Raw genomic sequence first — 27,533 nt, 5'->3', positions numbered from 1 at the left:
GCCCTGTGCAGGGAATAACTGATAGAAGTCTGTGTACGTCCAAGACCAACTCAGCCCATTTCAGAGACGTGTCTGGCTAGGCACACAGTAATTTCAAATGAATTCTGTGGCACGGTGCTAGAAGGTTAAATGCAAAAAGCGAGTTAAATTTAAGCATTTCCAATATTACTCATTTTATAGGCGACTGTTCAATTTGGAAAGGTTATAATCGCAAAACAGTCACCCATGCATAGAAATTTTATTAGCCAACTGTTTAAAATAGACTTCTGTTGCTCTCCAAAAACCAACATAAAGATATCCTAAGGTCTAAACTTCAAGAGATACCTGTATGCTCCCCCTCCAGGGTGAAAGAACAGCTGGGAAGGATTTAGATTTGTGAAATGGCATGGCGAGGAGGATATTTTAAAACCCTCCTTAGCATCACAGTTCCACTCAAAACCAAAGGACTCCATTATTTGTTCAAAGAAAAATAGAAATGTCATGAGATGAACTGCATCCAAGAGTATTAAAAGAACTGGCAGATGTGATTTCAGAACCACTGGCAGTCATCTTTGAGAATTCCTGGAGAACAGGTGAAGTCCCGGCAGACTGGAGGAGGGCAAATGTTGTCCCTATTTTCAAAAAGGGGGAAAGAGAGGACCCAAATAATTACCGCCCAGTCAGTCTGACATCAATACCAGGGAAGATTCTGGAGCAGATCATTAAGCAAACAGTCTGTGAGCACCTAGAAAGGAATGCTGTGATCACCAATAGTCAGCATGGATTTCTGAAAAATAAGTCATGTCAGACTAACCTGATCTCGTTTTTTGACAGAATTACAAGCCTGGTAGATGAAGGGAACGCAGTGGATGTAGTCTACCTTGATTTCAGCAAGGCATTTGACAAGGTGCCCCATGATATTCTTGTAAAGAAGCTGGTAAAATGCGGTCTTGACTATGCTACCACTCAGTGGATTTGTAACTGGCTGACTGACCGAACCCAAAGGGTGCTCATCAATGGTTCCTCTTCATCCTGGAGAAGAGTGACTAGTGGGGTGCCACAGGGTTCTGTCTTGGGCCCGGTCTTATTCAACATCTTTATCAACGACTTGGATGATGGACTCAAGGGCATCCTGATCAAATTTGCAGATGACACCAAACTGGGAGGGGTGGCTAACACCCCAGAGGACAGGATCACACTTCAAAACGACCTTGACAGATTAGAGAACTGGGCCAAAACAAACAAGATGAATTTTAACAGGGAGAAATGTAAAGTATTGCACTTGGGCAAAAAAAATGAGAGGCACAAATACAAGATGGGTGACACCTGGCTTGAGAGCAGTACATGTGAAAAGGATCTAGGAGTCTTGGTTGACCACAAACTTGACATGAGCCAACAGTGTGACGCGGCAGCTAAAAAAGCCAATGCAATTCTGGGCCTCATCAATAGGAGTATAGCATCTAGATCAAGGGAAGTAATAGTGCCACTGTATTCTGCTCTGGTCAGACCTCACCTGGAGTACTGTGTCCAGTTCTGGGCACCACAGTTCAAGAAGGACACTGACAAACTGGAACGTGTCCAGAGGAGGGCAACCAAAATGGTCAAAGGCCTGGAAATGATGCCTTATGAGGAACGGCTAAGGGAGCTGGGCATGTTTAGCCTGGAGAAGAGGAGGTTAAGGGGTGATATGATAGCCATGTTCAAATATATAAAAGGATGTCACATAGAGGAGGGAGAAAGGCTGTTTTCTGCTGCTCCAGAGAAGCGGACACGGAGCAATGGATCCAAACTACAAGAAAGAAGATTCCACCTAAACATTAGGAAGAACTTCCTGACAGTAAGAGCTGTTCGACAGTGGAATTTGCTGCCAAGGAGTGTGGTGGAGTCTCCTTCTTTGGAGGTCTTTAAGCAGAGGCTTGACAACCATATGTCAGGAGTGCTCTGATGGTGTTTCCTGCTTGGCAGGGGGTTGGACTCGATGGCCCTTGTGGTCTCTTCCAACTCTATGATTCTATGATTCTATGATTCTATGAGATCTTTTCACAGACCTGTTTTTTGTGTAGTTTGGCCTACTCATGTTGTTGTTGTTTAGTCGTTTAGTCGTGTCCGACTCTTCGTGACCCCATGGACCAGAGCACGCCAGGCACCTCTGTCCTCCACTACCTCCCGCAGTTTGGTCAAACTCATGCTGGTAACCTCAAAAACGCTATCCAACCATCTCGTCCTCTGTCGCCCCCTTCTCCTTGTGCCCTCCATCTTTCCCAGCATCAGTGTCTTCTCCAGGGAGTCTTCTCTTCTCATGAGGTGGCCAAAGTACTGGAGCCTCAGCTTCACGATCTGTCCTTCCAGTGAGCACTCAGGTCTGATTTCCTTAAGAATGGATGCATTTGATCTTCTTGCCGTCCATGGGACTCTCAAGAGTCTTCTCCAGCACCATAATTCAAAAGCATCAATTCTTCGGCGATCAGCCTTCTTTATGGTCCAGCTCTCACTTCCATACATCACTACTGGGAAGACCATGGCTTTAACTATACGGACCTTTGTTGGCAAGGTGACATCTCTACTTCTCAAGATGCTGTCTAGGCCTGTCATTGCCCTTCTCCCAAGAAGCAGGCGTCTTTTAATTTCGTGGCTGCTGTCACCATCTGCAGTGATCATGGCGCCCAAGTAACTAAAATCTCTCACTGCCTCCATTTCTTCCCCTTCTATTTGCCAGGAGGTGATGGGACCAGTGGCCATGATCTTCGTTTTTTTGATGTTGAGCTTCAGGCCTACTCATACAACCATGCTTTTCATATGATTGCAACCAAACTACAGCTAAAGTAGTACATCGGAAGCTCATATATATTTATCAGTGTCTTGCCCATTACAGAGGGGAGGGGTGAACTCAATATGCAGTTGGCTATTTCTACAAGAACTCTCCCCCCCGCAAATGCTTTTTGATTTATTTAAAACATTTCTTTCTTCGAAAAAGATATATCTCACTCTTCATCGCAAATGACCGTTCCAGAGTGAGTAGCAGTAAGACATACATTAAAACCAGCAACTTAAAATCAGCATACAACAGCACAAAACATGGCAGATAAATTACAACAACTACAGAAACATCCAGTCAGATAATTGCACTGCACCCCAAGCTTGGGTGAATGTAACTACGTCGGTGCCAGGCATATCTCAGAAAGTGTGGGAGTTCCAAAGCTGGGCTGCCACAACCAAGAAAGCATTCCCTTACATCACTGATAACCAAACCTGAGGAATAAGTGACACTGCCAGGACAGCTTCCCTGGCTGATCTTAACATAAAGGCTGGTTTACAGGTGAGAAGGTGTTCTCTCAGGTAATTGGACCCTGAGCTATTTAGGACACTCTGTATCAGAACTAAAGCCTTGCAAGTGCCACCCTGTCCAATAGCTAAAATCACTCTTAAAAGGTAAAGGTACCCCTGCCCGTACGGGCCAGTCTTGACAGACTCTAGGGTTGTGCGCCCATCTCACTCAAGAGGCCGAGGGCCAGCGCTGTCCGGAGACACTTCCGGGTCACGTGGCCAGCGTGACAAAGCTGCATCTGGTGAGCCAGCGCAGCACACACGGAAACGCCGTTTACCTTCCCGCTAGTAAGCGGTCCCTATTTATCTACTTGCACCCGGGGGTGCTTTCGAACTGCTAGGTTGGCAGGCGCTGGGACCGAGCAACGGGAGCGCACCCTGCCGCGGGGATCCGAACCGCTGACCTTTTGATCGGCAAGCCCTAGGCGCTGAGGCTTTTACCCACAGCGCCACCCGCATCCCTAAAATCACTCTTACTTTTCCTTTATCATTTGGGTGGCGATGGGGATTGATATATCAAGCCACTTGCTTGATTTTTATATTATAATAATCATTCAAATTGTTCATCTCCTGATACAGCAATGTCTTCAGGAGATATACAATATTTAAGGGATACAATTCACATTCCAATTACACAAAAAGTTAAAACACAACAAACAGAAACCCCACAAGTGATCATATTCAACTTCTCAGATCTGTAATCGCCAAAATTCCAAACAAACAAATTAGCCAGCTAAGACAAATTCCCTCAAATATCTTTTGCTCAAGGAGCACATTGAATGTGAGGGCTTAGGTTGTTTACGTAGTTTTAATTGTTTTCTTGATTGTTTTTCTTGTATGTGTTCGTTTCATTAATAAATGACCCATTGAAAGGTTGCCTGTGATGAAGGGCAGGATATAAATTCTACAAACAAACAAACAACAGTAATGAGAAGCAAACAAAGCACTGTCAATTAACATGGCCACCATAGATTTAGAGATTAGGGTTTGTATCCATTTTTGTCCTTCTGTCTACCAAAGAGCCTTTGCTCTAGCCTGGCCTCTGCTAATGGAAGAGGTGGGGAGATGATTCCCCCTTCTCCTTGCAGAGCTGTGCATCACCTTCCATGCTGACTTGTATGATCCTTCAAACCTCTGGGAGAGATTTTCAAAAGGTGCAAAAAGATGCAAAGAGGACAGGGAAATGGGCAAAGACTAGGTCTTCTCTACCATCAGTTGAGGCATCTGCTGGATCAAACATCCTTCCATGAATGGAAGGACACAAGTGGATTCAAGCCTAGGTCTATACACCTGTAAACAGAACCTCGATGTACAGAATGTACTGTACAGAATATCCCTGACCACCAGATGCTGGCAAAGAAACAACAGGTGATACCTATCACTTTCATGCCCTGCCTACAACAACCATCTGGTGCCATGCTTGATGGATCTTGGCTTTCTCCAGAAATGCAGGTTTTGCATCCAGATCCATGTTAAACGCACAATTGCACTTTGGGGTGATAAATTTTAACCAAGAATACAAGGCCTCGTTGCCACTTACGTCAAACCTTTGAAAACTATTTTACACATCCACACTATTTTGCTTTTTTTTTTTTAAAAGTAAGCAAGTTCAAATACTTTATCTCATAAAGAACAACTGCTATTTTAACCTGAAAACCCTCTTTCAATTCAACTGAGTTAGCTGCCAAATACAAAATATAGATCTTACCAGACAGACAGAGGCAGGATTGCAAGTCAGCCAACTGTGAGCATTTAACAGACTGACTATGTTTGGTCTACGGCTCCAGATTATATGAGTCTTTATTTTCAGTTGTACACAAAAGGGCAATAGATGGAAAGTCTTATTAAAACCACTAATTTTTCTTGTCCGCCCACACTTCCAACACCTACAAGGCAAGTACAAAAATGCAACAAAGACAAAGAGTGGGGGGGAAACCCAGACTGATGGCTCACTTAAAACCAAACCAGAACAAGTCTCTTCCTCTCCATCTGCCCTCGCCACCCAAAAACATAGTTGGTTCTTGATGAACAGATATAGGGGGTGGGAATGTATAGAGCTTGGGTTTGAACTAGATAGGATGGTGACAGATCCCTGTGTCACCATCAGACTTGCTGAAATCACCTAGGAAGCAGGAAGGAAATGTATGTAGGTAGGTCCGGTTTATGAACCAAAAGGGGGCGGGATGCGGACAGAATATCCTCTTTCTCATTGTTTGACTCTTCCAACAGGTTATTTCGCCACAACTAGAGACTCCAGCGCTAAAAGGGAATCGGTCTGGGTTCTGCATTCCTCACCTGAACACCACTTTTGCTCCTTATAATTGGATCTCCTATCTCACTCTCTTTCTACTTTACTGGAGCAGTTCTCTGCCCACATGAATCTAGGTCGCCCTTGAGGACATGAGGTAAGGGTTTCATGCAGGCTGGAGGTTGTCTAGGATTGGCTCCATTATGGAAATCTCTGCTGTAAATTGATACATGCAGATGCCAAAGCAATAATCGGCAAAAGCTGCAGAAAACATGTCAAGATGATGAGGTGATATGTTAACCTTTGCTCTGAGGGAGGGGGGATCCCAAACTATACATGATTCCCTGCTATATACCTATATGATCACTACTGTTAATCAGAGCACTGAGGAACATCCTAGTCACTATCTGTATTAGATTTGAAATGATTCTCGTATACAAACTTGTTTTTCATATGTTTCAAACAGTAACATTTTAAATGATTAATTGCTTTGAGATGTTTCATAGGAAGTGATTCATAAATGGAGATGAACAAATAAACATACACGGACAGTCAGTAAAACATAAAGCCCCGCCGTAAGGACGGCTAGCATTGTATTTCAAATGGAAAAGGCTGAGGTTATGTGGAAACACCGCATAGTATGCAGTCACTTTCAAGCCCTTTTAAATACCCCTGATTTCAGCGGCAGCTATTGAAGAAGGCTCTTAACTCTTCCACTGAAATTAATTAGTTGTCCAAGTTAAGCACTTTGTCTGGATTATGCACATTGTAAATAGTTAACAAAGAAGCTGCCGAGCAACTTAATGCTGGGGAGTTTTATGAATGGTCCACCCATGAACGATGTACAAACTTGCCTTATGGCTGGTTAGAGAGTATCTGTCTATGTAGTCCAGTATGATCCATTCTGGCTGGCAGAAGCTTTCAGTGTCTTTCACATCACACTCTACACAATATTTCCCCCCAGTGATGATAAGGATTAAACCTGGGACCTTCTGCATGCAGATTTGGTGCCGTGAGCCCCTGAGCTATGGCCCCTCCCAGAAAATAGATTACAGTGAGAAGAAAAAACCCCAGCAGTCATAATCGTACCTGAAGACACAGAAACATTGTACAGTCAAGCATGATGCTGGGACTAAATACTGTACTTCAGAACTTGCTTTGCAAATTAGACTAATTTTTAATACATATGACACACAACACTGTGCGCCTTTCCCCTCATTATGGGTCTCATGCATACCTAATTTTGTTTTCTTTCCGTGAAATACATGCATTTCAGAAGCAATTCTCTTTTAACACGCACATGACTAACTTCGCTTACATCTTCTGCCTATTTAGCAGAAACCCACCTTGAGAGCAGACACAGTTGGATGAAGACAGTTCAGAAAGCCAGCTTCCTTCCCTCCCCCATTAACCCCCTTTCTGAAATTGCACATTGTTATGTCCATTGACCTTCCATTATGACATGGCTTAATGTGAACTCTCCTCTAGTCACTGTAAATAAGCTAATGATTAATCAGGGCCAGCCCAAGGCATTTTGTTGCCTGAGGTAGAGTAGCAAATGCCTCCCACCCTGCAAATTAAGCTATTTTAGCACCTGAGGCAAAAAAAATAAAATAAAAATAAAAATAAATCCCACAAGTTTCTCTCCCCCAGCAGCAAAAATGACATTAATAAAGTAACTAACCATTTGCTGCTCTTTCATAGCACTGAAAATCAGCTGTCTGATGTGGCTGCCTCACTTCACCTACTGAGAAGAGATGGCTGTGTGCAGGGATTGCGAACCTTTTTCGGCCTTCACTCACTTGCCCAGATTTAAATGTTTTGTCCCCCTTAGGGACAAAACAGGACTAAAACTGACCCTTCCCACAGAGCGCAATGCCAGGATGAATGAGGGAATTAACAAACGATTACTGTAAAAGCACTTAAAACTAGAAGTGCTATATAATAAATTAACAGCAGCAGCAACGTGCTTTCTGAAGATTATTTCATGTTGTAGAAGTTCCAAATACGTCTGGTATTTGTAGCATTTAGAAGTGTTATGAAAAATGGGTCACATCTTACTCAAGCTGCAACCACAATGCCCTCAGATCAGACACTAAATGACTGTACAGTATGGGACGAGCACAGAAGGAAGTATTGAAACTGCAGTAAAATTAAAACTTATGTGGTGAGAAGAATTTGAGTTTCACTGGCTAAGGTTAGGGAAAGTGGATTTCACTAGTATCGTATTTTTAAGTAATCTTTCATTGAAATTGTCTTGAAATAAATGACTAGCGCTTGGCATGTGAAGGATTCTATGGGAAACTTTACGGGCCATAAAAGACAGCGACTGACCTACAGGGAAATGTTCATCACTGGGGCAAGATTTATGGAGGGCCAGCTGTGATTATTTTCCCAGTGCCTCTATATAACCCTGGCTATTATTAGGTACAAAAGAAACTACCACCACAAACCATCTTAAAATATACTCTTTTGTTGTTGTTGCTACAGTCTCGAAGCAAGTATCTGAAGCTTGCAATTTTTGGCTCTTTCCCCACGGAGCTCTCTTTGCCCAATGCCAACGTATGAAAATGCATCCCTTCTAGTTACCTTCAACATTGTGTATGTGTGTGTGTGTGGGGGGGGTCCTACCAATCTGGGATGTGAAGAAGTATACACAGGTTGCAACCTAAAAAAGCTACAAGCAGCATCTGGTAGGCAGCTGGGGGGCTGGGGGAGAAATAATTTAGCATTACAGTAACTTAAGGGACATTTCACATTAGTGTTAGGACATGGAGAAAACGACTGGAAGCAGGGAACAAAAGCTAGAATATTTAAAAGCATCCAATATGCACAGTGAAATGGCTTCCAAGCTTTAATTTTATGTTCAGTGGGGTTACAAATGGCATTTATCTTAATTTAGTGTCTGCATAGTGCAGTTTCCAGCAAAGGCATAAAAAAGGGAAATAGCAGTTTCTCACTATGATGCTGTCCTATTTCAAGTGTCAGCAGTTCCATTAGCTTTATTATCCTGTATGACAGTGACAGATGGCTGACCGTTCAACACCTTCCGATAACATTATATATGAAGTTATTGAGCCCATGTCTTCCCCTTGCAGAACAATTTCCAGCACACACATTTCTGCAACCATGCTGCTCTGATCCAGCTCTGCTTGAGTATATACATCAAGAAAGATTCATGCAAGACCTGTGCAAGAACGTGGATGGGAGCCTGCTTTCAAATGCATGTCAAAAAAGGGCAACAAAGCATAGACTGGGGGAGTGGGGGTTAAAACTTATTTAGTCCAAGGCTTGCATTTCCACGTGGGCAACCTTCCAGGGGCAACATGCAAAAGTGAGTTGAACCAGAAGCAAAAGTGGGCAGAGCAACAGATGTCATGTTTACTTTTTGTCCAACAGGCTACAGTCTAGCTACACAGAAGTCAGAGGCTTATCACAGTTTAAGGACATACGTATTCTCACCAGGCAAAAGCACTGATGGAGGGTGTATAGTAGAGCTGGGGAGGGGGCAAAGCCTTGGGAGAGTCTTGAGAAACGGATAAGAAGAGAGGCAATTTGCATGGTTTAGCCTAATCTCTATGAGGGCTGCTGTTGCTGCTGCAGTTCAGGGTTATAATATCTCAGATTAAAGACTCCAGCAGCAGCTCTCATACAAACCAGGCTAAACCATACCAACTGCTCCTGCCTCTGGTTAAAGCACCCAATTCCTAAAGTTCTAATTTTCTGCTGCTAAATCTGGTGTTTTATTATTATTATTAAGCATGAGTTTAAAAGGACTGTTTAATATGTAGGTATAATTTTGAATGTATCAATATGATATGCTTTTCGTCGGGTTCATGATACGCCGATTATGGACCTAACGTTCTGCTGATTTGTTTTGAAACGGTTTTGAGAAATTTTCGCTTTACACTGTTATCCTGTTCTGTAATGTGGGTTGGTATATTATATTGTGGTTAATTTGAATCCTGTTTCAGGATTTTTATTACTGTAGCTTAATTTCTTATTTTTAGTGGATTGTCCAGTCTTAGTTTAATATTGCATTTATTAACCGCAGGGGTTTTGGAGAGCCATCTGAAACATTAACTCAGGGATGGAGAAGCTCATTCCAGGGGGCCAAATGTGCCCCCCCCAGCCTCTCCACCTGGCCCTTGGGACTCTCCCCAGGCCACACCCCTCAGGGGTCCTGCTTCACACCTTGAGTGTTTTTGCCTGGCTGGAATGCACAACCCCAATTTATACTATTCCCATATGCTCTAAACTGAATTGTTAACCAACTGTCTTGGAATGCTGCGGTGATACATTTTATTATGCATATTCTTGTCAATTGCACTTGGTTCAGAGGCTACTGCAAGCCACTCTGGGTGCTGTTTATCAGGGAAAAGGTGGCACACCAGTAAACCGACAGTGGTTGTAACAACTGTTTTTCTGGCGCTGCAAAATAATAATAATAAAAGGACTTGTCCCTTGTGCCCACCACCACACTTTTAATGGCAGGGGCAGATGGAACTCAGCTGGCCACAGAAGAGGATCTTATGAGTCAGGCAAGTTTCATGTGAGTGGGGATGATTAATATATAGTCTGGTTGCAGTCTTTTCAGAAACTACTTCAAAGTGCTGGTTTTGATCTTTAATGATGAAAAATTTAGGGAGCCAGCACTTTGAATTGAGCCTGGAAACAAAGCGGAAACCAATGTAGATGGCATAATTTTGGAATTATGTGTACAATCTGCCAGTTCTAGTAATATCCTGGCAGCCACTTTCTGCCCCAGATGAAGCTTCCTATCTGTTTTCAAAGGCAGTCCCAACATTAGAGCATACAGGGTGACTACAGTGGGAATGACGCTGGCAAGGTCTGACTTCTCAAGGAAATGATGCAATTCACATACTGATAAAAGGCGTCCCTGGCCGCTGCTGTTGGCCATTCAGGATCACCACTAAGCTGAGAACTTTTTAAGAAAGAGGAGCACTACCTGTCCAATACAGATTGGACACCTATTCCTAGATCACAAGAAACCTGAATCAATAGTGCATTGTTCTCGCCTGGATTAAGCTTCAGTTTGTACAACTCCAGCAACTTCAAAACAATGACAATTCCCACACTGTGGTGTAAAAAAAAAGTGGATGGGGTGGGGGAGACACACACGTGAAATGTGATGTGAGAATATACATATGTGTGCAGTCATCAGCTAGAACATGGGTAGTTCATACTGGGGATTCAGCAATAATCCTTGGGGGCAGTGTTACAACCAGGAGGTTGAGATCTATGGATGCTAGTATGCATAGATACTAGTATTTTCTTTGGGAAGTGAGGGCTAGGAAGATGAAGGAAAATACACTGCACTTTCAAAATTGCACACAGATGCTAACAGTCCATCAAAAGATAGTTTTAAGTAAAACCATGAATTTAATGGATTTGTGAACATGTTGCAATTTCCTGAAAGCTACGAAACTGAAACTGCAAAGGGAAGAGCATCTGCTTTGCATGCAGAAGGTCCCAGGTTAAATCCATGACATTTTCAGGTACAGCTGGGAAGGATCTCTGCCTGAAACCATCAAGAACCATTGCCCATTTAGTGGAGACAATTCTGAGCTATAAGGCACTTGCTTCCTTGTATAAGGCAGCTTCCTATGTTCTTCAAGAATGATGGATAGTTAAACCTTTAGAAGCCTCATGGTACTCTCAATGTTACTGGCACTATATAAAAAACAACACTATACTTTTAATGTTATATGATGACCTTAGCATTTTTCAAAAAACGAATTTCAACATTAAAAGTTAAGTGTTGTTCAAATGCAAAAGCAACTAAAATGCTTCAAGCTACAGCTCAGAAGGCAATAATCTTGTAACGCTATGTGAAATGGACTGCTCTGAAGCAAGAATGCAGCACTTGCTAAAAGTAGCCATAATGACAGCATTTGCTGGCTCAAAACCCACTCGTTTAACACACACACACACACACACACACACTATTCCGTTAGGCACCACTATGTATGATTCATGCTTGCCATACACCTTTAATCAGCTTCTTTGTTCCGTTAGCACAAAGATTTAAGCACATTAATTCACATCCTAAGTGTCTACTCTGAAGTACTGCCTGCAATCTGAAGTACAGTGGTGGCTGTGCCAGCATTATGTGCTGATTTTCATCCTTGCACTGGCGTGTATGCAGCCTGCTTTCCTCTAAATATTCCGTTTGCCGCTGTGGCATGTTCTTGAATCAGGCCATAAATCCTTCACCAAGTCTGAATCCAAAGATGGTTATCCTTGAATAGTGTACTTGATACTTTCCAAGTACAGAATAGGCTTAGAGACGCTGGGCCCCTTCAAATGTTACATGGTGGCCACATGCCACAGCATGCACATGCAAGAGGGAGCCTGGAGCTGTATAATGCACAAAGAGAAGACACACGCCCACACACGAACGTTCCTGGGTACACATAAAGTGGTTCACTTGCACATCTGAATGAAAAGTGCAATGTGTGAAGCCGTTTTCAAGAAAGGGGTAGTTTAAAGTTGTGCTGGGGACACCAGGAGTGTGAATGACAGATGTCCTTATACAGAATATTTCACGTTCCCGAGCATTGATCCAGTGCAGTTTTCATTCTACAAATTCTTTCTGGGTTATCCTGGTAGAATTATCTGAGCAGCTGCAAATAATCACATGACCCCCAAGACTATGAATAGTGGGCATCACAGTACCCAGCCTCGTCTAAAGTAGCAGCATACCCAAAGACAAAAAAAGATCCCAAGTATTACAAGTGGTTCTGGTGGCACTTTCCCATTTACAAAAACCTGACAGTTCTGAGGTCATTTATATTTATAACGGAACTGGGAAGCTTCAACTAAAAGACCCAAATCTGGGAAATATAGGTCCATATTTTTGTGAGCTTATCAGCAAACTGCACCAATGCGCATGGGTTTTTGCCAACCTAAACATTGTGTTTCAAAGCTTTCTACAGTTGCCTTGAGTTGTCCTCCAATACTTTCACATTGTGGATTTAAGCTGTCCTCATTCCCATGCTTGCAAGCTGCTACTAGAACACTGTTGTCTCTCTCCTTGACTCTAGTTCACTTTCACTCCTTCCTTCAAAAACAACACAATCACCAACACTGTCAGAAATCTCTTGTGGGAGTTTAAGGCACATTCCAGCCAAGCAAAGCACTCGGGATACAAAGCAGGGTCAGTAAGGTGTGTTTTGAGAGCCAGATAGGAAAGCCTAGAGGGCCACATTTGGCCATAAGGTCTGAGGTTCACAAACCTTGATAAATATAAGAGTCACAATAGAACGAAAGCAAATACAATAAACAGTGACTACACTGGGACACATAAGTCATACAGGCAAAGCAGGGTTGGGAAGAATAGGATGGGCAATGTTAAGTCATGCTCCATCAATTTAGGCTTTTTGTCCATGTGGTCAAAATAGGAATGAAATGACGAGCTGTCTGGAGGCAGGGACACTAACACACACAAAAAAGTTTCAAATTTTCTCTCATGGATAGCTTGACGTTTCTTGTTCCCCTTCTCCCTCTTTTGACACATGCTCCTAAGCAAAACCTTTGAAGCAGGGAGCTAACACTGAACATGGAGCTCAATGGTACAATCTTCCTGTCCATAGTATAAGGCATATCCTTCCTTTTACTCGATTGTCCAATGGTACACTATCATTTTATTTAACAACATCATTCACAGAATTGTAGAGTTGGAAGGGACCCCAAGGGTCATCAAATTCAGCACCCTGCAATGGTTCACAGGAAGACGCACTGACCAACTGCACAACAGAAGTGCTTCCTTTAACCATAACATGGTTGTTATGAGGACAAAATGGGTGGTAGTAGAGGCAGGTACCCTGCTTTATGAGAAAGAGTGGAGTATAAAAGTACCAAATTAAGGGTGCAGCATAAAGGGAGTCTGTTTCACTGTTGAACAGTTCTTACGGTCAAAGTCCTTCCCGATATTTAAACAGAATCTCTTTTCTTGTAACTTGAAGCCATTGGTTTGTGTCCTACCATTCATCCACATGTAGGACATACATAAAGCGGTGTGTGATCAACGCTGTTGCCTGTTGTCTGACAGTTCAGTGCAAGAGCACTTTCTAGTAATTATGAGCAGGCAAAAGAATGTGGAGTGTGAATACCAGCAGCGTTGATGTTCCTCGCCAGCTATTTTGATTTTCAAAGTTTTGGATTGTATGAATGGAACATAATGCTTTTCACTGGCTTTATGGGGAAGCCCTTTGCTCTCAAGATCCATTTGGAGAAGAGAGGGCCAGAGGGTTATTTTGTCCTTGTAACAGTCCATTTGAAGTGGATTACGTACGTTACAAATGGATTATTACAGGTTGCACGGCTCATACAGGAATGTGGGAAAGCATGCAGACGTAAGCAATTTCAAAGCAGCGCCCCAAAATTCAAGTCAGCTCTGGAAATTAAGCAGTAGAGGGGTCATATCTCATGTGCTTTCCATGTGGAAGGGCCTAAGTTGAATCCCCAACATCTTTAGCTAAAAGGGTCAGGTACCAGCTGAGGTGAATCTAAGGCTGACTGGAATACTACTGCCAATCAGAGTAGACAATGCTGGGATGCATAGACAGATGGCATAACCCAGTACAGTCATACCTCGGGTTATAGATGCTTCAGGTTGTGTGTTTTCGGGTTGCGCACCGCGCAGAACCCGGAAGTACCGGAATGGGCTACTTCCGGGTTTCAGTGTTCGTGCATGCACAGAAACACTAAATCGAGCTTTGCGCATGCGCAGAAGTGCTGAATCGCAACCCACACGTGCGCAGACGCGGCGCTGAGGGTTGAGAATGCTGCGGGTTGCGAATGTGCCTCCCACACAGATCACGTTCGCAACTCGAGCGTCCACTGTATAAGACATGTATTCACTGGTTGGAAACAGTGGGATACTGATGCTGATACTGGTAAAATACACAGGGCCATATGATTCTCAGATGCGCAGAGGCATGTTATCTTAGTACTGCTCCTCCTGCATAACAAACAGCACTGTCTAATTTTAAAACACACACCCTCATATTATTCTGCTCTCAAAAGCCCATCAGATGAGTTGTCAACAGCTCGAAGAGAAAATAAGAAAAGCACTTGAAAAGTTGCAAGGTACAAAGGCAGAAATGAAGGGAGGTTCTATACCCGCCCATGTCCTCCATTTGCACTGACTGGGGCAGTTCTATGTTGAAAAGCACGTGGAGCAACAGTCGCTGCATCAAATTCAGCCCTGGCATCTAATTAAATACAGCCCTTGTCACCAAGAAAGCAAAAAGAAAAGCAGAAAACAGAAAGAGGACAATAATCCTGAGGAAATCAGACCACAGGCTTATCCAGCACAGCATTCTGTTCTCTCAGTGGCTAACCAGACAGCTACAGAAAGCCCACAAAGCAGGGCATGTGGGCAATAGTATTCTTCTGCTGTTCTTCCCTAGCAGTTGGTATTTAGAGGCATAATGTTTCTGAGTAGGCATCACTAGGCATAATGTTGGGAAGCGTTCATCCTCTAGCCCAGCTCAAGGCTAGCCGGAAGTTTCTTGTTACCCTAGAGCAGTCAGAGTAAGAGCAATCTCATGTGAATCAACAGTTACCTTCAGAACTCTCTGAGATGTGCCAGAAAATCCTGGGGCGCACTCTGTATTTATGCAGCAAGAAAGACACATTGGAAGTCACCAGAGTATGTGAGTTCCTAAATTCCTACTTTGATTTTGCTTCGGAATAATAACCTAAGCACCATTTGAAGTGTGCTACCAAAGGCATCCATCTAGTGTGTTTACGTGGTACACATTTTATATGCAACTGTTTCATTAGGGATAGATTCAAGCAACTACAGTGGTGCCTCGCAAGACGAAATTAATTCGTTCCGCAAGTCTCTTCGTCTTGCGGTTTTTTCGTCTTGCGATGCACGGTTTCCCATAGGAATGCATTGAAAATCAATTAATGCGTTCCTAGGGAAACCGCCTTCAGACCAGGTCCGGGGACAGACTGTCCCCGGACCTCTTCTGAAGGCTGGGGGGGGGGGGGGGACAAGGGCTTTTCTTCCCACCCCCAGCATTTTAAAAAACCCTGGGACAGCGGAGGACTTCTCCGCTGTCCGGGCGATCTTAAAATGCTGGCGGGCGGCATTTTAAAATCGCCCCGGGACAGCGGAGGACTTCTCCACTGTCCGGGGCGATTTAAAAGCCCCTGGGAAGGCAGGCAGGGGGGACAAAGACTTTCGCCCCCCGCCCGCCTTCATAAGGTGTTCCCGCCCCCCCGCCCGGCTTCGCAGCAGCGCTACGAAGCCCGGCGGCTGGGGCAGGTGTTCCCGCCCCCCACCCGGCTTCGCAGCAGCGCTACGAAGCCCGGTGGCTGGGGCAAGTGTTCCCGCCCCCCCCACCCCGCTTCGGAGCAGCGTTCCGAAGCGGGGTGGCTGGGGCAGGTGTTCCCGCCCCCGCCCGGCTTCGCAGCAGCGCTACGAAGCCCGGTGGCTGGGGCAAGTGTTCCCGCCCCCCCACCCCGCTTCGGAGCAGCGTTCCAAAGCGGGGTGGCTGGGGCAGGTGTTCCCGCCCCCCGCCCGGCTTCGCAGCAGCGCTACGAAGCCCGGTGGCTGGGGCAAGTGTTCCCGCCCCCCCCCACCCCTCTTCGGAGCAGCGTTCCGAAGCGGGGTGGCTGGGGCAGGTGTTCCCGCCCCCGCCCGGCTTCGCAGCAGCGCTACGAAGCCCGGTGGCTGGGGCAAGTGTTCCCGCCCCCCCACCCCGCTTCGGAGCAGCGTTCCGAAGCGGGGTGGCTGGGGCAGGTGTTCCCGCCCCCGCCCGGCTTCGCAGCAGCGCTACGAAGCCCGGTGGCTGGGGCAAGTGTTCCCGCCCCCCCCCCGCTTCGGAGCAGCGTTCCGAAGCGGGGTGGTTGGGGCAGGTGTTCCCGCCCCCCGCCCGGCTTCGCAGCAGCGCTACGAAGCCCGGTGGCTGGGGCAAGTGTTCCCGCCCCCCCACCCCGCTTCGGAGCAGCGTTCCGAAGCGGGGTGGCTGGGGCAGGTGTTCCCGCCCCCGCCCGGCTTCGCAGCAGCGCTACGAAGCGGGGTGGCTGGGGCAAGTGTTCCCGCCCCCCCACCCCGCTTCAGAGCAGCGTTCCGAAGCGGGGTGGCTGGGGCAGGTGTTCCCGCCCCCCGCCCGGCTTCGCAGCAGCGCTACGAAGCCCGGTGGCTGGGGCAAGTGTTCCCGCCCCCCCACCCCGCTTCGGAGCAGCGTTCCGAAGCGGGGTGGCTGGGGCAGGTGTTCCCGCCCCCCGCCCGGCTTCGCAGCAGCGCTACGAAGCCCGGTGGCTGGGGCAAGTGTTCCCGCCCCCCCCACCCCGCTTCGGAGCAGCGTTCCGAAGCGGGGTGGCTGGGGCAGGTGTTCCCGCCCCCCGCCCGGCTTCGCAGCAGCGCTACGAAGCCCGGCGGCTGGGGCAGGTGTTCCCGCCCCCCCACCCCGCTTCGGAGCAGCGTTCCGAAGCGGGGTGGCTGGGGCAGGTGTTCCCGCCCCCCGCCCGGCTTCGCAGCAGCGCTACGAAGCCCGGCGGCTGGGGCAGGTGTTCCCGCCCCCCCCCCCCCGCTTCGGAGCACCGGGAGAAGCGATCTCCCCGCAGCCCCTTGCTTCAAAAGAGGTCCGGGGGCAGACCTCTTTTGAAGCAAGGGGCGGTGGGGAGAAGCGATCTCCCCGCCGCCCCTTGCTTCAAAAGAGAAGACCCGCTGTCCCCGGGGCAAGCTTCGTTTTGCGAAGCAAGCCCATAGGGAAATTCGTCTTGCGAGGCAACTCGAAAACGAAAAAACCTTTCGTTTTGCGAGTTTTTCGTCTCGCGAGGCGTTCGTCTTGCGGGGTACCACCGAAGTTTCTTCTGTTAACACACACTAGCTACTTGCACAGAAATAAGTAACCAGGAATCTGCCATGTAGCTAGCTCTGTATATTTTGGAAGCTTCGAAAACCCTGATTTCCCCAAAATGCCAATACTTGGGCACTGAAATGCAGGAGTTGCCACACTGTATTTTTTATTGGGGGGGGGGGGGAGAGATGTCTGGCTGAATCTGTAGGCTGATTCTGAGAAGTGATTTATCAGTACAACCTCTCCACACCTCAACTGAAATATTACCCTGTTTTGCGCATATATATGCACAAACACACACCACATCAACTTAGCCTACTTTTGAGAAAAAAGCCTAAGCTAAAAAAGCCTAAGCTATTTATAAAGTACTTTGTGACAAGTTCAGCTGTGGCAGAAAACATACTTAGGAAGCCCACAAATTGACAAAATTACATTCTCCATTTAGTTTTTAAAGAGACAATAAGTACTTCAAGATCAATTTATTCACAGTCTAATGTTATCTGACGAATTACAGCTTTTAGGATGATTTAACAAGTGCTATATGGATCCCCCCCCCACCAGTTGGGAAAAAACCCCCACTTCTTTGCATAGTTTTTTTGTTTTGTTTTTGATGAAATAGGAATCAAAAGCAGGACTTACATGTAACTTTCCCAGGATCTGTGCTGGCTAATATTCTCACGAAACAGGGAAGTGGACAAATGGAGAGATTAGTAGGTTACAGCAATCCATTAAGATAAGAACACCTGAAGATTCACAGGGCAAGCTTCTGGCAGCTCAACTTCTCTGGTGGCAACCTAAACATAACAAAACATCAGGACACATTTGAGAAAACAGGTTTGCATTGCCACAAGCATTCCCTTTCCCCTACAAAATTTTATAATCTCATAATGAATTAAAAGCTATACATTGAGCTTCTGTTCTTCAGTGGCATTAAAGAAATGAGTCAATCAATAAGCATTCTCAGGATGTTCTGATAATGAGCAAAGCCAGAGTCTCTCTCTCTCACACACACAAATCCACAAAAATTACTAGCCCAGCTAACATTTCTTTCAAAATTTGCTTGTCTACTTATACCTACCTGTGTTAGTCATTTGTGGCCTACATAAATGTTTCAGTTGCTTAGCTCTGGAAGATTCCAAATGCTGTTCTGTACAGGCACATAACCTGTCTTTGATGCACCACAGAAAACCACAAAGAAGAAATTACTTTCTGTAAGCATGGAACATAGTGCCTTGTACACTGGGTCATCTACTATTGTCTGCCAATCTATAAAGTAAGGTGGGGCAGAAAGCCTGCATAAACCATTCTCAATAAATACAGAACTCAAGTTCTACCTGGATGGTAAAAATCTTAAATAATTTGTAGAGAAAGATGAAAAGCACATATCAACAAGTCCATGTGTAGCAAAAGTAGTAGTGTGTGTGTTTGTCATAACAGAGCCCCATTTGCTTTTTCCAGTCAAATTACAATTGTTCTGGGAGGAAGGTTGGAATGGAGGTGGGAGAAACTTGAGACATGATGGGAAAGTCTGTGGCCTAGTACAGATGTCTCTGCTGTTTCACTCCAGGCTTTATGTGAAAGCTAACACAAAAACATAAGAGCAGCCCTGCTGAATCAGGCCAATGGCCCATCTAGTCCAGCATTCTGTTCTCATGGTAGCTGCCCGGAGGCTTGTAGGCAACCCACAAGCAAGATTCAAGCACAAGGATTCAGGGAAGAAGATTCTAGCCAAGGCTTCTTTCTGGCATGCCAGATATCTATATGTACACACCTTTTTCTTTTTCAGTGGGTGGCCATTTCATAGCACGGGACAGTCTTGACGTGGCAGAGCCCAAACATAACTTTGCCACCTCAGTGAGAACCAGGTCCACCCTGTTCTTGGAAGGTGTGATTGATGTTCACTGCTGTAGAAGCCTGGGACTGCATCCCACACATTTCATTCCGTTTCTGCAAATGTCTCACTCTCTATTTCTCTCCCTGTGTTCCCCAGATATCCTTACACTACACTGAGTGAGCCAGAGCGTATTAAGTTTAACACATGACCTATAAAATGAAAGCAGGAATTTCTCTGCTCAGGGGTCAGGCTAGGGTAAGTTGTAATCTAACCTTGTCCTAATGCATTGCTAAACATCTGTGTCTAGTCTTAACTCCATCCCATGCTTCTGTTTTATACAGCTATTCTTATTCTGAAATGTGGGAATGACTAATAGAAATAATTTCGTTACACACACCAAAAAAACCCCACAAAAAAACAAAAACAAAAACAGGCACAAGGAGAACATACTCCCATTGATCAAGATTTGATGTAAAACACCTCCACCCAAGTATATATGAATCCTTTTCCTGCATTGGCTTCACACTCCAAGCCACACAAACAAGGTCAGTACAACAGAATGCAGCTATATGCTCATGGAGGTAGTTGTAGATGTAGATCATAGGTCAACAAAACTGAGTATAGAGAATAGGCTTCCCACAAATCTCTAGAAAGCAATGCTCATCTATCTACCCATGTCTGCTGCTCCAAAAAAAACAAAACAAAAACAAAACAAAAACAAAACAAAAAACAAAACAAAAAACAAAAAAACAAATGCAATCACTCACTCACTCACTCACTCACACACACAAACAAACAAACAAACAAGGAGTTTGGTTTGGCAGAAACATTGTTTAAGATGTGTGTTCTGCCTTGAGGCTATTCTACCACAGCTGGAGGCTACTCGTTTGGGGAAATAATCTGGAAGAACGAAATTGCTGAAGAGGAGTGGGACGGGGTGGAAGAAAAAGCATTATCTTCCACCAGAACAGGCTTCTAATTCTGCCCCCTTCTTCCTTGAACAACCCATTACTTGCTGATTAGACCTGTTCCAGAAACTACCATGACTTCTGAAAGTTATGCACTAAACCAGCAATACTGATTGCTTCAAATGTTGCAAGATCACCATGGTATGGACTGTGATTTCTGTTTCAGCCTGAATGAACTCAAGCAGAAATTAGAATTAATGAAGTGGAAATGAGACACTTTAAAAACAAAACACAATAAAGCAGAAGATGGCATAAGTAGAGAGCGTCCTTTCAAGCAGCAATGCACATTTATATAGGGCACTCCAAGTGCTCAGAGCATCTCACATATATCATCTTAAGATGCTTCACAACATCCCTTTAAGACAAAGCAAGGATTACTGTTCCTATATTTTAAATAATACTGGTTTGCAACAATACACATGACTTGGCTTGTAAAATGCAGTGTATGTTGGGCTGACCTTAAAAACCACAAAGGAACTTCAACTAGCTCAAAAATGCAGCAATTCAGCTTCTACCTGGAGCTCTCCACAAAGCCTCCAAACCACCAAATTCTTTCTGAACTTCACTGCTATCAATTTGTGCTAAAGACACGGTTCTGGCTTTCAAGTCCTGCAAGCCTGAGCACGGACTACTACAGGAAGTTCCCTAAAGTCAAGGGGAAAGACCCTGCTTCAATTGCTACAACTATGATGTAATGGACAGATTCTCCATCTTCCTCCTTACTGGTGAAGTAGGACCACTGAGATATACCACACCCATGTAATTTTCCTTCTAGTAGCACCATCACTATGCTTTTATAACCTTATTCTGAACACACAGAAATTCAAACAGGTATCTTAAGGTGGGGAAAGGCTGTAAAAATCCCTGAGTTCCTCAGACGAAGGTCACTGACTGAACATATGTAGAATGAACACACACACACACACACACACACACACACACACACACACACTGTGTGTGTCTCCAAGAGTTCACTTAGCTCATGTGACCAAATAAAAAATCTCAGCTCTAGCTGGAACTGCTTACAGACACATTGCGGGAAGGCTTAGCAAGTATATAATAGGACCCTGCTTAGTTTTTTAGTTTAAATGGATCAGGTCACTTCCCTAAACTTAGTCAAAACAAGTTGCAAACGTTTGAATTCCTTTCTGTACTAAACAGCATTTGAGGAAATGTTTGGCACAATTTAAGCTTAACCTCATTTTGAGGAATAGCAGGCCTGGAAATTTTGAAGCCAAAAAGTTCTTTTTCCTGGACTGAAGTTAGAAATGGAAGTGCCAAAACAAAAAACAACAACTTTTGGGGGGGGGGGCAACTTGATCCCTTTAAAATTCTTGGCAGCCCAGCAGAAGACAACTGAATAGTTAACCCAGAATTTCAACTGCCCCGCCCACTCCAAAAGATAAAGGTGTCCGGGTATTTCAAAATGCACAGGCTTTGCCTGAGACCCTGGAGAGCTCCTGCCAGTCAGAGCGGGCAACACTGGGCTGACCTGATATAAGTCAGCTTCCTATGTTCCTGTATTGCTATATTTGAGGAACTGGTCACAGTTTGCTAGCAGAATACATGCTTTGCATGCAGAAGATCCCAGGTATCTTTAGTCAAAAGGATCATCTCGTTCAACCTCCTGCAATGCAGGAATATTTCACTCCAAGTGGGGCTCGAACCCATGACCATGAAATGAAGAGTCTCATGCTCTACCAACTGAGCTATACCTCAAAAACTATAAGGCATAATAATTTTTTATTCACACCAGTGACTTTGATATGTGAGATAATCCAATGCAGCAATTTTAATAAAAATCTAAGAAGTAGTACCTTTTTTTCTTTCTTTTAATGTGGTGATCTGTCAAGGAACAAACCCACTGAAGAAGATAACAGTGGTTACCCAAACTTTGTTGCTGGTTGCAAAGGGGGCCCCAGTTCAAGCTTCAGGGCCCCCAAAATGCAGGTCCGCCCCTGCCAACAACTATTTGGAATTCCAAGTTAATTGAAGCAATAAACTATTTACATTTTATCTAGATACAAATGTTCAAAATTAAGGGGTATGGGGCAGCTGTGAGTGAAGAAGTGAATCACCCTATTGGCTCTGCTTTGTGTACGCATATATTGTATCACATACAATGGTACCTCTGGTTGCGAACTTACAGTAATTCATTCTGGAGGTCCGTTCTTAAGCTGAAACTGTTCTTATCCTGAGGCACGCTTTCACTAATGGCGCCTCCCACTGCACGTGTGCCTCTGGCGTGCGACTTCCGCTCACATCCTAGGGCAAAGTTCGCAACCAGGAGCAACTACTTCCAGGTTAGCGGAACTCGTAACCTGAAGCATGCATAACCAGAAGCGTTCGTAACCAGAGGTACCACTGTATCCATGAATACCAAAAGCATGTGGGTCATTCCAAGAGTGCCATAAAACTGGAGCTCTGTCCTTAGGCAGCATAGGATGCATGGGAAGTCTTGTTGACAGCAGATGCACAGCAGCAGTTTCTACTGAAAGTTGGACTGCGCTTGCACAAGACACAGCAGCAGGGAAACCTGCCTAAATTTGCATAGTAAGGGCTGGTGCTCAACGCATGGCTGTACCTCTGTAAGAAACCTTTCTCTGCTCCCCTCCCTTCTAATCTTCCCACTTCCATGTATATTACTTCTTAATTGTTTTTGAAACACAGGCCCTCCCTAGAGTCGTGGGAGCATGGAATGTGGTTTGATACTTGTGTCTGTGCTTGGCTTGGCTTAGCTTGCACAGGGAAATAGCATACCTAAGCAAAGGGGCGGAAACACACCTAGAGATCAAAATCAAATCCATAGATTCCAACAGTACTAGAAGAAATTTGCATATTTCATTTTAAAAACACGTTGCCCTGTTTAATTCATTGCAATTTCATACACTTAATTCAAGTGTAATGCCCTGGTTTCCCCCTTCCCTTTCCAGAAATAAACATCCCTTTACACAGGAGTAGAGAAGTGTTGGAAACTGAGATGTGAAAGCTAAGAGCTAAACAGCACCTTAAACCTAGATTATGGGTGCTACGGAATGTGTAGGCGCGCTTTTTTATAACAAGAATATAAAGCTGAAAATGAATGAACTGCAGCTAAAATATTATGTTCATTTTTCACATGGTCTAGTCCTTCCCTTGCCCACCCCCTAATATTCTTAAGAAGGTCTCTTCTTCAGTCTTCAGAGAGTACCTGGAAGTGAGGAAGCAAAACAAGGTCCTCCTTTCCTTCCACTCTGCAGTTTTAATCTTAAATCTTAAGTGCCCAGAGCTCAGAAACTGCTCACCGTAATGAAATTCCCTGTCGCAAAATGCACCTAGAACAATGGGACTTTCTAACACTGGAGCAGAGACATTCTCTACAAGAGATAGGAAAATATACTGATGTCAAGTTTCTCACTCGTGTGTCTATAAAAATCTGCAAGATACTATTTAGAATCATAGAATCATAGAGTTGGAAGAGACCACAAGGGCCATCGAGTCCAACCCCCTGCCAAGCAGGAAACACCATCAGAGCACTCCTGACATATGGTTGTCAAGCCTCTGCTTAAAGACCTCCAAAGACGGAGACTCCACCACACTCCTTGGCAGCAAATTCCACTGTCGAACAGCTCTTACTGTCAGGAAGTTCTTCCTAATGTTTAGGTGGAATCTTCTTTCTTGTAGTTTGGATCCATTGCTCCGTGTCTATATGGCAGTTTACTGAAGCCTATACCTGCACAAGATGGATCCAAGGGCTTGTAGAGGGCCCCTCTAACTCCTGATAAATTAGGAGTGCTTTGTGCTAAAATAGCTATACTTGGTTTTATTCATGCATCCTTTGTGTAAGCATTTCATAGAATTGGGTAATTTTAGAGTTGGAAGGAACAAGGGGTCATCTAGTCCAACCACCTGCAATACAGGAATCGTTTTGCCCAAAGTGGGGCTCAAACCCACAACCCAAAGTGGGGCTCAAACCCACAATTGTGAGATTAAGAGTCTCACAATCTACCTGCATTTTGTCATATATCAACCTCAAACCATCACCACCATCTTTATGAATCGTCTTTCACATAAGCTACATACAAAAAACTAAAATTAGGTTAGAAAACAACTAAAGATAGATTTAAATAATAACAAATACCCAAAGCACAGACCTTTAAAAGGAAACAAAAACAGCCAACTGGAAAAGTTTCTCAAAACAAAAATGTCCTCAGTTGTTTCCATGAAGTACAAACAATGGGTGCCTGTGTTTGCCACCCTTTTCAAGGAAGGGCAAGATATAAATTTAAATAATAATAAGAAAGAGGCAAAGCAGTTTCTCATGTAACTCAATCCCAAGCTTTATACATTCTTTTACATTAGGAACAAGCAACATTGCTGCAATGTTTCCCCTCCAACTACACAGAAGAGTGGCATGGCTCACTGAGGCAAGCAGCCACTTAGGTGCTAGGTGGGACAGGCAAAAGCAATAAAAGAATGGGAAAAGAAATCAGAGGGTCCAGATATGCCAACCATGGCCAAACACATACAGTTGTTTAGGATTGCCAACACCATGCATTATTTGTTAGATGTTAGATATGTTAGGTGTCATCTGTTAGTAGTAACATTTGCTTCTCCTCCAGATGTGATAGGTAAAAGCTTTGCAAATACTATTTACACTAGTAGCTCTGCTGGTGAATACAGGGATCCTGAGATTGAGTTAGTTGAGATGTTGCAGGCCTCCTGCAGGCTAAAGCTAAATCAAATTCAGACTTAGCACAGAAAAATCGCAATAGTACACACAAGCCTTATGTTCCAATCCTCGGAGTGTTTTGTTGGCTCAGGTTTGAGCAGGTGGAGTACCTTAAGGACGGGACTGTTAAGTCACTGAATTCAATGCCATGAATGCAAAGCACATATTTAAAACAACAACAATTATATGACCTCAAATGTAGTAACATCCTGTCTTTGCAAATACTTCCAACAAGTCCCATCAAATGCTGTAACTGAATCAGACAGCACTACAGGCAGTGAAATCATTCACTAGGAATTTGTTCTCCAATCCAAAAATTAGATGTGCCAGACAGTTCCAACTTCAGTTTCCTCCCTCCCCGCCCCCCCCCCCCATAATTGCAGCAGGACTGGATGGGTTTTACTAAGAGGAATCTATGGGACTGCTGACGTCCAGTGCATTTTAGACTACCAATGAACGAGCAATAATAAATATAATGCACTTGTTTTTTTCAAAGTTGTGTTTTGTTTCTGTCTGTCATTCAGAAACATATTTTGCATCTCAGCTTCTGACTCACCAATTTAACATACACCCTGACTGAAATGACTAATAAAGGAAACTCAGCAAGTGCTACAGTTTGACTCAGTTGTTTCTTTAACAAATGAAAATATAGATACAAATTTCCCCAGTTATAATTGTAAAGGGAAAGATCTATACGTCATCTACTTCATCCTATTAGCTGGACTACTTTTATTACACAGATCCAAAGCAGTCTTCTGCCCAAGCTTATTACTGCTTTTCTGACTGAGCAGTGATGTAGAACACAAATCTGACTTCAACTATAAAACAAAAACTATTCCTAAAAAGAACCTAACATGAAACCGAAACTCGGAAACTTCCATAGCATTGAATGCTTGAGTCATCAATTACTTTTCTCTATTAATAACCAATACTGACTCAATTTGGGGTTTTGTTTATTTCTTTTATTTACCTACTGCTGGCGTTTTAAAAACTCGTGGATAAACAAAACCATATAATTCCACACGTGCTCCCAAATCTGTTTAATTGAAGAAAACATACCTCAGAGTCAGATTTTGCTTATGCATTGACATTGTGAATCATACTTTAATTCGAGAGAGAGAGAGGGAGAGAGAGAGAGAATATGAATGATGGCAATTGTGACAGAGACTATCTCTAGAATTGGATACCAAGTCCAAGTTTGGCTTTCTGGTGTAAGAGAGAGAGAGAGAGAGAGAGAGAGAGAGAGAGAGAGAATATGAAAGAAAGAGAAAGAGAGAGAGAGAGATTACTGTATTCCTTCACAAGTTTCCATCAAAATGAAAATTTAGTCTTTAAAGCCCCACACTAAAGTCTCTTTCTGACAAGAATGAAAAATTCAGAGAAATCTTTTAGGAGGTAGTGACTGATTTCCACCCCGATGTTAAACAGGAGCACATGTACTGTATTTTATCCAAAAAAAGAAGTCACTCAGCTTCAAGTGTGATGTATGAAAAATGCTTTACACCCACTAGGAAATATGTAGCACTACAGATATGTGTTGTGGTAATGAGTTCATGGTGGCATCAACCTACAAATCTCCACATGAAGCTGAAGGCTTGTCATGAGACTCTAGCCCAGTGCAACTTTAAAAGAGAATGTCAACACTGCCAGTGTTGAGGTCAGAACTGGTGACCAACCTTTCCTAAACGACAGCATACCTGTACCTATTTTGTTCTCTGGAACAGGTGGCAACAGGGAAGGGTTGGCTGCATGATAGAGCCCGTTCTTAATAGACACACACACACACACACACACACACAGAGAGAGAGAGAGAGGGGGGGGGGCTTAACATGTCTGGCAAGCATCCCATTTGATCATTCTAGAATCAGTTCCTGAACCCTCTGCAACTTGAAGGAGTTCCATGTGGTTCTCTGGCAGACACACAGCATGTGAAAATTTCTTGATGGTAGAAAGTTTAAGCCCCATTGCTTTGGCAGTTCGAATAAATCCAACACAGTAACAATTAACTCCATGTGATGCCTATGATCAAGGTGCTAGGATTATTACCAGTAGTGGTCAGTAAGGTGGTATTGCTCACCTTGTCTCCCAACACCACGTGTCCCTGCTGGTTACCAAGAGAGAGAGGTGATGGGGAGCTGAGCTCAGGAGTGGCAGCAGGCGTACTGGATTGACTCTGCTAAGCCTGCGCTATGCCAAGCTCCCCACTGGTTTGCTTCTCCCCCTCTCAGTAACTGGCAGCAACACGCAGTGTTAAGGAGCCAAGTGAGCAATACTCGCAATGCTTGCAGCACCAACCTCTAATGGTTTTCATCAACACACTTTTGTTCACGCATCTCAATCTATATCCAAATGCAGATTCCTTCGTTGGATCAGGATGTATTGATGTCATAGCAGAGGGGATAGCTTGAGATGATGTTTGGTGAGACAAAGGAACAGCAGATGGACTGGAAAGAGGGTTGTCGTTCCAGTTGTGTTTGCTACACCTTTGAGAACATTGAGGGAAAGAACTGCAACAAAGCCTTGGAAGAACAACGCAAGTAGACTGACCTAGAGGAGCGTGGGGAATAGGCACACATTTAAGGAGCTGCTTGTGAAGAAAGAAGAGAATTTTTGATTTTTACTCTTC

General features: G+C 44.3%; 1 protein-coding gene across 6 annotated transcripts in view; it reads right to left on the bottom strand.

Moving 5' to 3' along the window:
- BACH2 (BACH transcriptional regulator 2) overlaps positions 1-27,533 on the bottom strand; it is a 245,195-nt gene that overhangs the window by 67,656 nt on the left and 150,006 nt on the right. For 5 of the 6 annotated variants that reach the window (XM_077926155.1, XM_077926158.1, XM_028722984.2 and 2 more), the window contains one exon: positions 18,034-18,188. The exons of the other annotated variant lie outside the window; for it this stretch is intronic. The gene's annotated coding sequence lies outside the window, so the exon portion shown is untranslated. The remainder of the gene's footprint in view (positions 1-18,033; positions 18,189-27,533) is intronic. 6 annotated transcript variants of the gene reach the window in all.

This window comes from Podarcis muralis, chromosome 3 (genome assembly GCF_964188315.1).
Source record: "Podarcis muralis chromosome 3, rPodMur119.hap1.1, whole genome shotgun sequence".
Classification (NCBI taxonomy): domain Eukaryota; kingdom Metazoa; phylum Chordata; class Lepidosauria; order Squamata; family Lacertidae; genus Podarcis; species Podarcis muralis.
Note: the sequence above shows the minus strand (reverse complement) of the source record. Positions and strands in the feature narration are given on the sequence as shown.